The sequence below is a fragment of the Ambystoma mexicanum genome, chromosome 1p, assembly GCF_040938575.1.
Source record: "Ambystoma mexicanum isolate Mex_15411 chromosome 1p, UKY_AmexF1_1, whole genome shotgun sequence".
Taxonomy (NCBI): Eukaryota; Metazoa; Chordata; class Amphibia; order Caudata; family Ambystomatidae; genus Ambystoma; species Ambystoma mexicanum.
In genome coordinates this window covers 661,006,712-661,019,023 of record NC_090921.1, presented here as the reverse complement: position 1 = coordinate 661,019,023, position 12,312 = coordinate 661,006,712, and the positions used below count along the sequence as shown (strand labels likewise).

Below are 12,312 nucleotides of genomic sequence, written 5' to 3'. Positions count from 1 at the left end.
GACAGGTCTGCACGATCCAAAACAAAAACTGAAAGCCACTATTGGTAAGGAACTAACCTGCATTAATGATGTGATAAGACATGGCTCCCTAAAAAGGGCACTGCATATAAAATCATATTAGAACTAATGGTGACCCTTATAGTTTCTTACCCCTTTTTTAATTTCTCTCCCCTATTTGTGACTTTATACATTTGTGCATTCTTTTTACCCTATCATACACCCCGCCCCCTCCCAATTCTCTGGAATCACTATTATGTAAACATATCTGTTAATATCCCTGATTGAAAAGGGCACATTTATGAATACAGTTGTAAGCAAAACCAACCTTTGGTATAAGTCTGTACCACACAGTTTTTGGTAGCGAGCTGAGCAGCCACACTTATCTCAAGAGGGAATGTGAGCTTGTAAGGGTGTTACACAGAGGTCTATAATTACAAGTATTCAGATAGACACCTATACTCGAGGTTTCTTGCTAAAACACTTCTTAAATTTATTACACAGTCAGTTCGAAAACATTGACTAAAAGAAGGCAATCAATATCATACACAAATATACTACAGTACTTACACACTATCAGGTTCTGAGGCATTTAAACTACTTTGAAGGAGGAGCAAAATGGCATTCAGAGCATTTGAAGTAGGAGCAAAAAGGCATAAGATAATAAAACGAATATTTCAGTTACTTTTAAACAGTGCAAATAGTTCACCAGAAGAGCTGATTCAATGCAATAGGTAGGCCAAAGTCAATGGGCTAGTGTCTTGTATAAGTAAAAACGGTTCTGGTATTTAAAATGGTAAAGTCTTTACCACGGGTTTCAGAAGTAGTTCATAGAAGAAAGGTTCATATGTCGAGTCACAAGCTGAGGCCTGCAAGTTGCCAAAGTTTCACGCACTTTCGCAGTGAGAGGGAAGTTCTCTCCGTCGGGTTTTCACAGTACCTTGTATTGAAGAAAAAGATGCAGCTGAAGACTTCTGGTTCCTGGCAGTTCCTGCAGATCTCGCTGTTCCTGAGTCTCCGTTGTGGCGACAAGAGGGAGGATGTCGGAGGACTTCTGCACTGCACGGGAACTGGTCACAAAGCTGGCAAACTGGCAAATCTTCGATTCCGGTAGTGGTCTTCAAGCACACAAACTGGTGTCCTTCTTCCTGGTTATTCGGTTTTCCGCAGCACTCGGAGTAAAGTACAACCAACTCAGAGAATGGTGTCCAGGTGGCTTACGAGTTGATTGGTCTCACCAACTCAAAAGGGAGAAGTCGTCCTTGAAGGGCTTCTCTGTCGAGAAGAACCTGGCAATTCGGTCCTGCAGCAGGGCTTCACCGGGCAAACCAACGGTCCAGGAGTTGCAGCAGCCGTCCTCTTCCAGCTAGTCTTCGGTTCTTTCGTTGCAGTGGTCGACTCTGCTTTCCAGTACAAGAGAATCGCTTTTTAAACAGTTTTCTCCCATTCGTTCCAGCCTAGTTGCCACTCACCCAGCAGGGTGGCTGTCCTTCCCGGACAGTCAGCCAGCCAATCACGGCAGAGTGCACTAGGGTCTCCAAGAAGACTAAGCACAGGGAGTTTCGGGCACCTCCGTCACTTCCTGCCCACCCCAGACACTCGGGCACCAGAGGCGGACTTCAGTGCTGAAGCCTGTCAAAGGCGTAGGAACAAAGGGACCAAACCTGGTTTGGCACGCAGAGACAAACTCTAGAAGGACCTTTCCAAAAAGAAATGGCGAAAACAAGAAGACTGGAACCGGTTTAAACAAAGGGGGCTCAGGTGCCATCTTGAAAAACATGGCTCCCGCGATTTTTGGCTACCAGTGTTCGCGGTCAGGAAAAATCATGGTAGTTCATTGTAAAACCACTGCCAACAGCCATTTCGATAGGAAAGGGTAGCATTTGACTGCTACATGAGTTTCTAGACATAGGGGATACTATGCAACCCCTCCAGCACTCCATGGGAAGATAGTGTGTGCTGGTTCTAGGAATTTAAAAAGACTAGTAAAGTCAATTTAACTTTACATTCTCTGGGAAACAGTAGTTTATCCGAGAGAAGGTATTTAAACCTTGGGACAGCCTAAAAGGCTTCCCTGTGTCACTGCACTGAGGGTGCTGTGTGACACATGAAAAGATGATGCCTATGGAGTTGTCTAAAACTCCATAATCAAAGAACACGAGTAAAACACACATCAAAATACATGAGAGAGAGTGGGAAAAAAAAGGCTCACACTTCCTCCAGGTAAAAAATCAAGACCTCAAAATCCATCAAAGTTGCTGGGGGTCTCTAAGGTGAAGGGAATTAGCACATTTGTGACAATTGTCGCCAACACCAGCCTCCTCCAAGACTCTGGCGTGTGGATCACAAGGTCTACCCTGCTCCTCGGGCGTAGGTCCGGTAGGTGCAACACCCTTGACCCAGGGGTCGGTAGAGCTGCGTTTAGGCACCCACTCAGACCTATTGCCGGTACTAGGGCGTAGTCCCTCGGCCATATTGCCGGTACAAGGGTGGGGCCCCTCGGATGACAGACCGGTACAATAACCTTCCGGTCTCTCAACACTGCCACCGGGAGGATCCAAGGATCTCTCGGCCCAAAGGCCAGTAGCTGCAGCAGCCTCTGTGCACGTGCTGGTACCAGGACCTGAACGGTCCCCTCCCGCGCGGGAGAGTCTTTGGGCCGGAGTCTCCTTTGCAGGGTACGATGGAAAATAGCGGCCCTACCTTGGGACTGGTTCGTTGTTTCACAAAGTTCTTGAGGTACTCTGGAGGAGACTTCTGGAAGAGCTGAACCCTGTGGAAGTCGCCATGCACCGGGGAGGAGCATGGCACCCGAGGACCGAGTACCTGAATATTAAAAAGACAAAAAAAGACAAAGTATCATCCGCGCCTGGAATTACATGGCCAAAGCCAAACCCAGGAGCGCTGGTGAATTCGGCCCGTTCCCATTGGTGCAGAAAAGGGGCCTGGGTGTGGCACCGGAAGGCGGAGTCAGGGCAGCGCATGCTCCCCAGGCCGCACCCCAGCGTGCCTCGAAATTTAAAGGGGAAGGTTTTTTCTGGTGAAAAAGGTTGTCTCCCGGTATGGAGGAAATGGGATGGGACGCAAGAGTATTTTGAAGTATATTTGTGTGGTGTTTTACAGTGCTCCCTTCTGAAGAAGGCTTATATTAACTGACTGGAAAGTACATTATTTTATCAAGAAAACCTGTGTGTAAGTGTTTGCTTGAATACTTGTCACTGTGAACCTCTGATTAACTCCCCTACAGCTCAAATTGACCCCTCTTGAGATAAGCCTGGCTACTCATCCACACTACCAACCTGTGTAGTACAGACTTATATCAAAGGTTGGGTTACTATTGCCAGGAGGTCACTCCACACAATCTTGCCTAACGCTGGTGGCAGGCGGTGAGGATATATTGTAGAGTTGTTACACTAAGATTTGTTTTGCTTTTGTTCAACTAAACCTTCACAAGTCTAAGCTCCACTGGAATAGCAATTGTATAAACATGCCAAATATGGACAACTTCAGTCAGGAAGCCCTGCTCATTTTGACAGTAGAACAACTGAAAAAGTGGCTAAGGTCAGGAGTCTCTCTGTTAAAAGGCAATAAAAATGAACTTATTCCAAGATTGTTGAATCAAAGTCTGGGTAGTAGGCCTGTTACACCTACTAACCTAGGAAATGTGAATAATAATATTGAGGAGATAATTCAGAGTCTAACTCTAATTTCTTAGAAGAGTCAGAAGAGGAAGAAGAGAGCCCCTCTTGTCCTCAACCAGCCCTTCAACCTCAACCTTTAGCCACTGGGACCCTACCAGGTCCAGTACTGAGTCCAGAGTATGAGACTTGAGTTAGAGTTCAAAAGATTACAAATCCAAGCTGAAGCCAAACATCAAGACGTCAAATTAAGGGAATTGGAAATGTAGCATGCTTTTGAGATGAAGAAATTGTCTGTTGAAAATGTTTCCATCCCAGAGTCTTCTAGGTCTTCCAGTCAAAAGAGGCCTTGCATGCCTAAAGAAGCAGCGAGTATGTATGATGCAAACTTTGATATTTTGGATTGGTTGGGTGCTTTTGAGTATAACTATGGGATTCAGGGTTACACAGGGAATCAGCTGATTCCTTGGCTTCTGTCTAGGCTCCCCCAGGTTGCAACTGATGATGTGATGGAGGAACTTGAAAGAAAGGAATATGAAAGTGTTAGGCTAGCTTTAATAGCTAGATTTGGGAAAACTCCTTCCCAGTACCTTAAGAGGTTTAGGACACTCAAAAAGACGGATGGTACCCCTACCTGGGTGTGTGAATGTTTGAAGAACTTAGATGGTTGGGTTAAGGGTTACAGACTAACTACTTTTGAAGGTATGAGAAGTGTGTTTTTGTTGGAATCTATTTTTGATGCCTGCTCTCCTGAGCTGAGACAGCACTTTGTTGACTCAAGAGATTGATCCCAAGAAGCTGACAAAAGCTGCTGACTTGTGGGTGGCCAACAGGGCTACTCACAAGGAGTCTGGGGCCACTCATAAAAAGGATGAGGGGTATCAGCACAAGAAATATGACAAAGAGAATTCTAAAGCCTCCCATTCAAAAGAGGTCCACAAACATGAGGGTAAACCCCACGGGAATCAGGTCAGTTTTGAGATACCTTTGGTGCCAAACCAGAGGGAGGTCAGCAGAAACCCCCATTCCAGAAAACATTTGATAATCATGCTTGTGGGTCTACTGACCATGTGAAAGGAGATCCCAGCTGCAAGGGTAAACCTTCAGGTGTCCACAATGCCTCCTTTATCCTTCATCCCTGAGGGCGAAGTACATATGGCATGTGGAAACTTTCATCTATTGACTGCACACTGCATTGGGATCTCAGCCAGTGTTTCTTTAGTATCCCTGGGTCTGTGGGAACAACATCATTTAGATGTGTATATATCTATACCAGATACCACAAAATACTACAAGTACAATGTAATTGTAAATGGTCAGGAGACCCCTGCCATTAGAGATACTGAGGCCACCATCACAGTGGTGGGTGAAACCTTTTTCAAAACGGACCAAACTAAGAAGGCCAGAGAGCTCACCTTGGATGACTCAGTGGTTGCTACAGAAGAACCTATAACACCCAGTTCACAGGAAGGACAAACTTCTACTTCCAGGAAGAAGTGGACAAAGGGGAAACCTAAAGTCTCAGAAAACAAGAAGAGTAGCACTCCTGTGCACAAAACCAGGACATCCCCGAGAGGACAGTCCCAAGTCACATCTGTGACTCCTACCCCAGAGTGTGAGAAACCTCCAGAAGATGATGAATCAGCTACTGATGATACAGAGCTGGTAGAAGATCTTCCTCCTGTTGGAGATCTGGATCCTAAAGACCATCCTGAGCTGCAGACTTTACTTGCAGAAGGTGGCCCCTGTAGGGCAGACTCCAGCAGAGGTCACAGAGTGTCCTACCCCTGAAGGTCTTCACCAACAGGCAGCTTCCCAGCTGGAAGGGCAAGAGCCAGGGAAGCACAGGTTATACTGGGAGGATGGCCTCTACACTTAACCTACTGAGTCTACTCCAAGGGACTACAGGAGACTTGGTAGTGCCACAAGAGGCAAGACCCCAGTTCCTACAGTTAGCCTATGAGATTCCTTTAGCTGGTCACTTAAGCTTTCAGAAGACCAAAGAGGATTTCGCTTTATTTCTACTGGCCCAAGATGGGGTCTGATGTAGATACATTCTGTAGGAGCTGGCACACTTGTCAGACATCTGGCAAGAGTGGCGCCAAGAATGTGGCACCTTTAGTGCCTCTCCCAGTGGTGGGAGTCCCTGTTGAGAGGGTGGGAATCGACATTGTTGGTCCCTTGCACCCTCCCACATCTTCAGGCAACCAATTTATATTGGTTGTGGTAGACCATGCTACTAGGCATCCTGAAGCCATACCTATGAAAACTGTCACAGCTCAGGCCATGGCTAAGGCCCTACTTGGTATTTCTGCCAGAGTAGGTTTTCCTAAGGAGGTGATCATCTCAGGGGACAACCTTTAGATGGGAAGATGGGAATCAATCTCTTTTCTGATTTGACACTGGAACAGCAGGTAGAGTGCAAATCACTGTTAAATCAGTTTGCCTCCCTGTTTTCACTGACACCAGGTTTGACCCTTGGGGTCAGAAAAAGATTCTCACGGGTGGCTGTTTACCTGTTAAAAGCAGAGGTTACAGGATGTCAGACCATGTAAGAACCCACAAAAAGGAAGAAGTCAAGAAGATGCTTGATCTTGGGGTAATAGAACCCTCTACCAGTCCATGGGCTAGTCCAGTTGTGCCAGTACCAAAGGCAGGATCCAAAGAGTTGAGATTCTGTGTGGACTATAGAGCTCTTAATGCAGTCACTATGACTGATGCCCATCCTTTACCTAGGACAGATGAGATGGTGGACAATCTGGGTTCAGCCAAGTACCTCAGTACATTTGACCTAACATCAGGCTATTGACAAATAGCTCTGACAGACCATGTCGAGGAGAAAACTGCATTTCCAACCACAGGAGGTTGCTACCAGTTTAAGGCGATGCCCTTTGGACTAAAGAATGCACCTGCCGCATTCCAATGGATGGTCAATCATGTTCTGAATGGGATGGAGGACTTCTACAATGTGATCCAAGTATGCCATGCAGTGTGCAGCCCTACTTGGAAGGAACATATTGATCATCTAGGATATGTGTTGCAGGCTCTTGAGCAGGCCAATCTGACCATAAAGGCAAGCAAATGTCAAATTGGTCAGAGTAAAGTGGTTTACCTTGGACATGATGTAGAAGGAGGTGAAATAAGGCTATTGGCTAGCAAGGTACAAACTGTACAAGACTGGCCTACCCCTACTACTCAAACCCAAATGAGAGCCTTTTATGTGATCTCCTTGAATGTGATCTCCTCACCCAAATTCCCCAAGAAGGTCAGGTGGAATGAGGAATGCACCAAGGCATTAGAAGGACTTAAAGCCCTTTGTCAAGCTCCAGTCTTAAGAACTCCTGACTACACCCAATCCTTTATTGTTCAAACAAATGCTTCAAATACAGGTATAGGTGCAGTTCTGAGTCACCTGGATGAGAAAGGCAGGGAATACGCAATCTGCTTTATTAGTAGGAAACGGAAGGACCCTGAAACAAGGTGGGCAACCATAGAACGTGAGTGTTTTGTCATTGAAGTTTGGACCATACTTGTATGGATCTACTTTTGTAAATTAAACAGACCACCAACTCTTGAGATGGTTAATGCAGATGAAGGGGGAGAATCGTAAATTGTTAAGATGGTCAGTCTACAGGGGTTTCATTTTACCATAGAACACAGGTCAGGGTATAATCACCAAAATGCTGATGTTCTCTCCAGAAAGTACGACCGACTGGAGTAAGGCGATTCATCCACGGGTGGAATAAATCCTCCTGTCCCTTAGTCTGGGGGGGACAAGTGTTAGGGAGAATTCTCAGAAATGTGCTAATTCCCTCTACCTTCGAGACCCCCGGCAACTTTGCTGGATTTTGAGGGCTTGACTTTTTTTAAACCTGGAGAGATTGAGACCCTTTTTCCCCACTCTCTCATGCATCTTAATGTGATTTCTGAACTCTGCGTTTCTTTTGGTTGTGGAGTCTGACAAACTCCATAGGCATCATCTTTTACATTGTGGCACACAGCACCTTCAGTGCAGTGTCACAGGGAAGTCGCTTAGATTTCCCCAAGGTTTAAATACCTTCTCTGCAATAAAGTACTGTTTTCCAGAGCAGTAAAGTGAAACTGACATTACTTACATTGGTAACTTTCTAGATCCAGCACACACCATAGGTTTGCCGGAGGGGTTACTTAGTATCCCCTTTGTCTAGCTTTTCATGTAACATTTTTTTATGTTACCCTTTCCGCACTGAATGGCTTGTGGCAGTGGTTTTGTTTTTACTACCGTTGTGTGCATTTACCATGGGCTGCGTTCGCAGCTGCAGTAAAGCACCCATTTGTCAAAATGGCCCGGTCTTCTCCCCCCCCCCCCCATTTCTTTGTGGAAAGTTCCTTCTTGAGATTTACTCTGTGCGCCAAACCAGGTTTGGTCCCTTTGTTCGTTTTGTCTTTGGCGGAATTCACAAGTGAAGACCGCCTCTGCCTCTAGAGTGGCTGGGGTAGACAGGAAGTGAGGGAGGTGCCCACAACTCCCAGTGCTTAGTCTCCTAGGGGACCCAAATGCACTTTGTGATGGTGGCTGGCTGACTGTCTGGCTGGCAAGGGCAGCCACCCTGCTGGGTGACTGACAGCCAGGCTGGAATGAAAGGGAGACAATTGTATAAAAGGAGTCTTTTGGCTTGGAAGGAAGAGTCGACCACTGGACGAAGGAACCGAAGCAGCACTTGAAGAGGACACCGGCTGCAACTCCTGGACCTTTGGTTTGCCCGGTGAAGCCCTGCTACAGTGCCAAAATGCCAAGTTCGCATCGACAGAAAAGCCCCTGCAAAGACTTCTCCCCTTGAGTTGGTGGGACCAATCAACGCCAAAGTAAGCCACCTGGACATCCTTCTCCGAGCTGGTTGATCTTCCACAGAGTTGCTGCTGGAAACCGTAGAGCCAGAGAGAGGAACACCAGTTTGTGTGCGTTGCTTTTAAGGTGGCCAAGAGCTCCAGGAAGATCCTCCGGACTCCCAGGAAGCAGGACTGACCGAGCCTGGGCCCCCTCAGCAGAGCGCGAGACCCAAGAAGCAAGGAGAGTCCATCTCGACAGCCAGAAACCGCAGTATTGCTCTTTGCGGTAGACAGAAGGAGCTGAAACACTGAACAGCCACTGAAAGTGAAGTTTTGACCGTCCAAGTGCAGTGCAGGAGTTCCCCGGCGTCCTTCCTCTTGTCCCCACGACTGAGGCCCAGAAACAGTGAGGTCTGCAGAGCTGCACAGGAACAGGAGTCATTTGCTGCATCTTTTCTTCATTTCAAAGGTACTTTACAAAGTCTAAGAGAACTTACCTCTTGCTGTAGAGTTGCTTGCATCTTCTGCTACTCCCAAGTATAACAGCTTGTGGCCCTACATTGATTCATCTTTTTATTCAAAGACTTCTGAAACATTGTGCAAAGACTTTTCTACTTACCTTCAAAGAAGTGCTTCAGCCCATATAGACTCTTGCCTATTGACTCTGGCTTAGCTGTTTTAACTGAATGACTCTTACTGGGGGATCTGAAAGTAATTGCCTGCTTAAGAAATATTTGTGGTATCTTGTATGCTATAATCTTTACCTTTTTCCTTGCTCCTAACTAATTGTGAACGCCAACAGTATTTTTGTAAAAAATTATTTTATGAGATTATAATCACTGTGGTGATTTTTACAGGTGTCTGGCAGTAGAGTTTGAAAGAAGAAAAAAAAGAGTTGGAGACAAAAACAGGTTTTGAAACAAACATTTTTCCTTTTAAAATAAAGAAGTGGGTCCGTGATCATATTGTTCTCTGTGTGGGTCAACCTCTAAGAACTTCCTTGATTACCAGTGAAGATCAGGTCCAGAATTTTAGCCGCGGCTATTGCCCACGATGGTCTGGCTCCACCTATTTAACGGGGCCACCAAAGTTGTTCTACTATGTGGCCTTTAGCCAAATGATGTGCCAAGTAAGGTGTTCTGCAGTGCCTTGTTCCAGGGAAGGATAAGAGATGCCAAATTGTTTCCACAGTCGACAGATTCACAAAAGCGACAATTATTAGTTGCTGAAATTCCTCTTATGTTTAATATCTCGTTGGATGGCAATAGATTAAGACGAGCAGAGTAGTTTGCAGTTTTCTGTTCGGGTCCTTCGTTAGAAATGGTTGTAGGTCGTTAAGCTTTCTGACGGCTGGTGGCAATTGCGCTGTTAATTTATAATTTGAAGCTTTTTCTCGAGTTGCAATCCAATTGGTTTCATCTAGCCGATTTTTCGTTTTTGTTGGATTATGGAGCAGTTCTTCAATTGAGCTGCCGTATTCCGTCAAGTTTGCTTTACATCCATTTTCCCCAAAGGGTCAGCATTTTGCTATGGCGAAAGGTCATTTCCGCTTTTGTCATTTTAAAGATTGGTGGGCTGGATGGATCCATAATTTTTCTGTATAACGTTGTGCTGTTTCGCATCACAATTGCCTCGAGACATGTTAAAGACAGTTCACGTCTGATCAAAACCATTGGCGTGGATTTCGGTAAGTTCAGAATGGAGTGCCAGAACAAATTTTCCAGAGTGATCCAAATTGATTTCAGGAGAAACAGCAAGGCGTCTGCGCCGTATGTGATTGCAGGGATCACTTTGGCCCGGTAGAACTTTATTATCGGGAGTAACAAAAAGCGGACATTTTTTGTCCAAAAGTTTTTCCTTGGGAGATAAGATTACGGATCTTTGCATGGAGATGTAATTGCATGCCGTTTTCTTTTTTGGAGGAGTCAATCAAGACCCCAAGATATTTGAAGTCCGAGACCTGTTCCACTTCGACTCCTAGGTACCAGGACGAATTTTCACGTTTCTGGCACTTTTCTCTAATACCAAAATCTTTGTTTTGAATTTATTTCCAGATCATTAGCAGCACAGTATTTATAGAGTGAGTCCAGCTGTTGCTGCAGACCTATCGCGTTTGATCTAGTTGAATTAGATTGTCTGCATATAAGATCCTGGGGACTTTTACTTGGCCAAGTGTTGGTGGAAAGGATCCGATTGCGATGTTTGCTTCTGTAACGCTTACCTGAACTCTGCGGACACACTCAATATCTGTGGCGTTCACTGGGAGTTCTTCTAACAGGTGCGGTGCTATGTGACGTCCTCCGAGGGTTCTTCTTAGGTGCTGTGGCAATACCCCTATAAATGATGTAACAATAATTTCCCTCTGAAGAAACTCAATGCCAATAATAGTCACAATTGCAATACATGATTAACTGGTTGCTTTTAAATATGGAAGAACTATACTCTTTACCTGTAGGATATGAATGGTGAGCTCTCCATCCTGCATCTGTGCAGGGGCGCTTGTTCTGAAGAGTTGGTGTTGAGTAGATGGAACTCATTAATGTGGAACTAGGATTGATGGAACCCCTCAATGCCTACACAGTGAGGAAGGGTCTATGAATTTGAGAAGAAAGGATAAGAACTCACAAGAAGGCAGCAAAATGTTTTTGTTTTTAACTGGCGTGGAGTGAAGAAACTCTGTACTGTGGAGATTGCAGAGAACAATGAGTTGTAGAAGCAGGAATATTTACACAACGTAGTACTGAGGATTCGGAAATTAAATAAGTAATGCATGCGAGGAAAATTCAACAATTGAACTTCTGAAGAGTGTAAACCCACACACAGGGCGTGTACCTTAAATGTTGGATATTGTTATTAAGATAATGAGGAAATTCAAATAGGCGATGACAGAGAACTTTAACGGCAGTTAGAAGTGGAATCTTGAGAGGAATAGGCTAGAGCTGCGCTGAAATAATTAGCTTCTTCAACTATAGCTGACGGGAGCGGTAATATCAAAGACCGCAAGCTGACTGAACGTTCTGTGCAGTTCATGATGGTGGAGGCTGTAAATTAACTTCTGTGAAGCGGAACAAAAACTGATTTCTAGAGTTCAGCGGAGGCCGAACGCTGCATTCAGTGAAGCGGAAGATTTACTTTTAAGTTCAATGAACGGCAGGGCCGTATGACACTACCGAACACGGAATTAACCAATTACAATGAACCTTGAAGAAAAAATCTTCCCAAATAACATTTCCATATAGAAAAGCGAAGGCTTTTGAATTAAATGATGATTTCTACTGCATATTCCTGACGAAACTGAATGAAGATACTTGCTATTATGTTGCACAAGACTGCAACGATGCATGTGCTGGAACGCTGACTGCTATAGAGGAATTTCAAAATAAGGAGCAGGAAATGAATTACAGGGTGTTCACTAGGTGGCCATGTTAGGTAATCAGGAAGTATTACTTTCCTCATTGAGGACCCATTGAACTGTGTCATCTATGTATGAACCAAGAGTGATAACAGATGTCCAAGTCCTTTTGGAGGCTAAACGTGGTACTTTACCCGTGATCATGACAGCTTCCTTGTAGTCCCCGAAATACGCCAAGAAAAGGGCCGGGCAAGGGGGCAGCCCTGTTTGACCCCGCTGGCTGCTGGAATCGTGGAAGAAAGCAGACCTCTGGAGTTCATCCGGACTTGGATACTGGTGCCTGTATGTAGTGCTTGCAAAGGGCCCAAGATCGCCAATGGGCACTTCCAGCCTGCTAGTTTCTGCCAGAGGTTTGATCTATTGAAGAGATCAAAGGCCTGAGTAAGGTCTATGAAGCCCAAGTATATTTTCGGGGTGCCTTCCAAGACTTTCTTTCAGAATGCTGAGAAGCAGGAT

The 12,312-nt window shown here is 45.3% G+C and overlaps 1 protein-coding gene across 1 annotated transcript in view; it reads right to left on the bottom strand.

Moving 5' to 3' along the window:
• Window positions 1-12,312, bottom strand: part of RPRD2 (regulation of nuclear pre-mRNA domain containing 2) — a 708,220-nt gene that overhangs the window by 152,756 nt on the left and 543,152 nt on the right. The gene's annotated exons all lie outside the window — the stretch shown is intronic.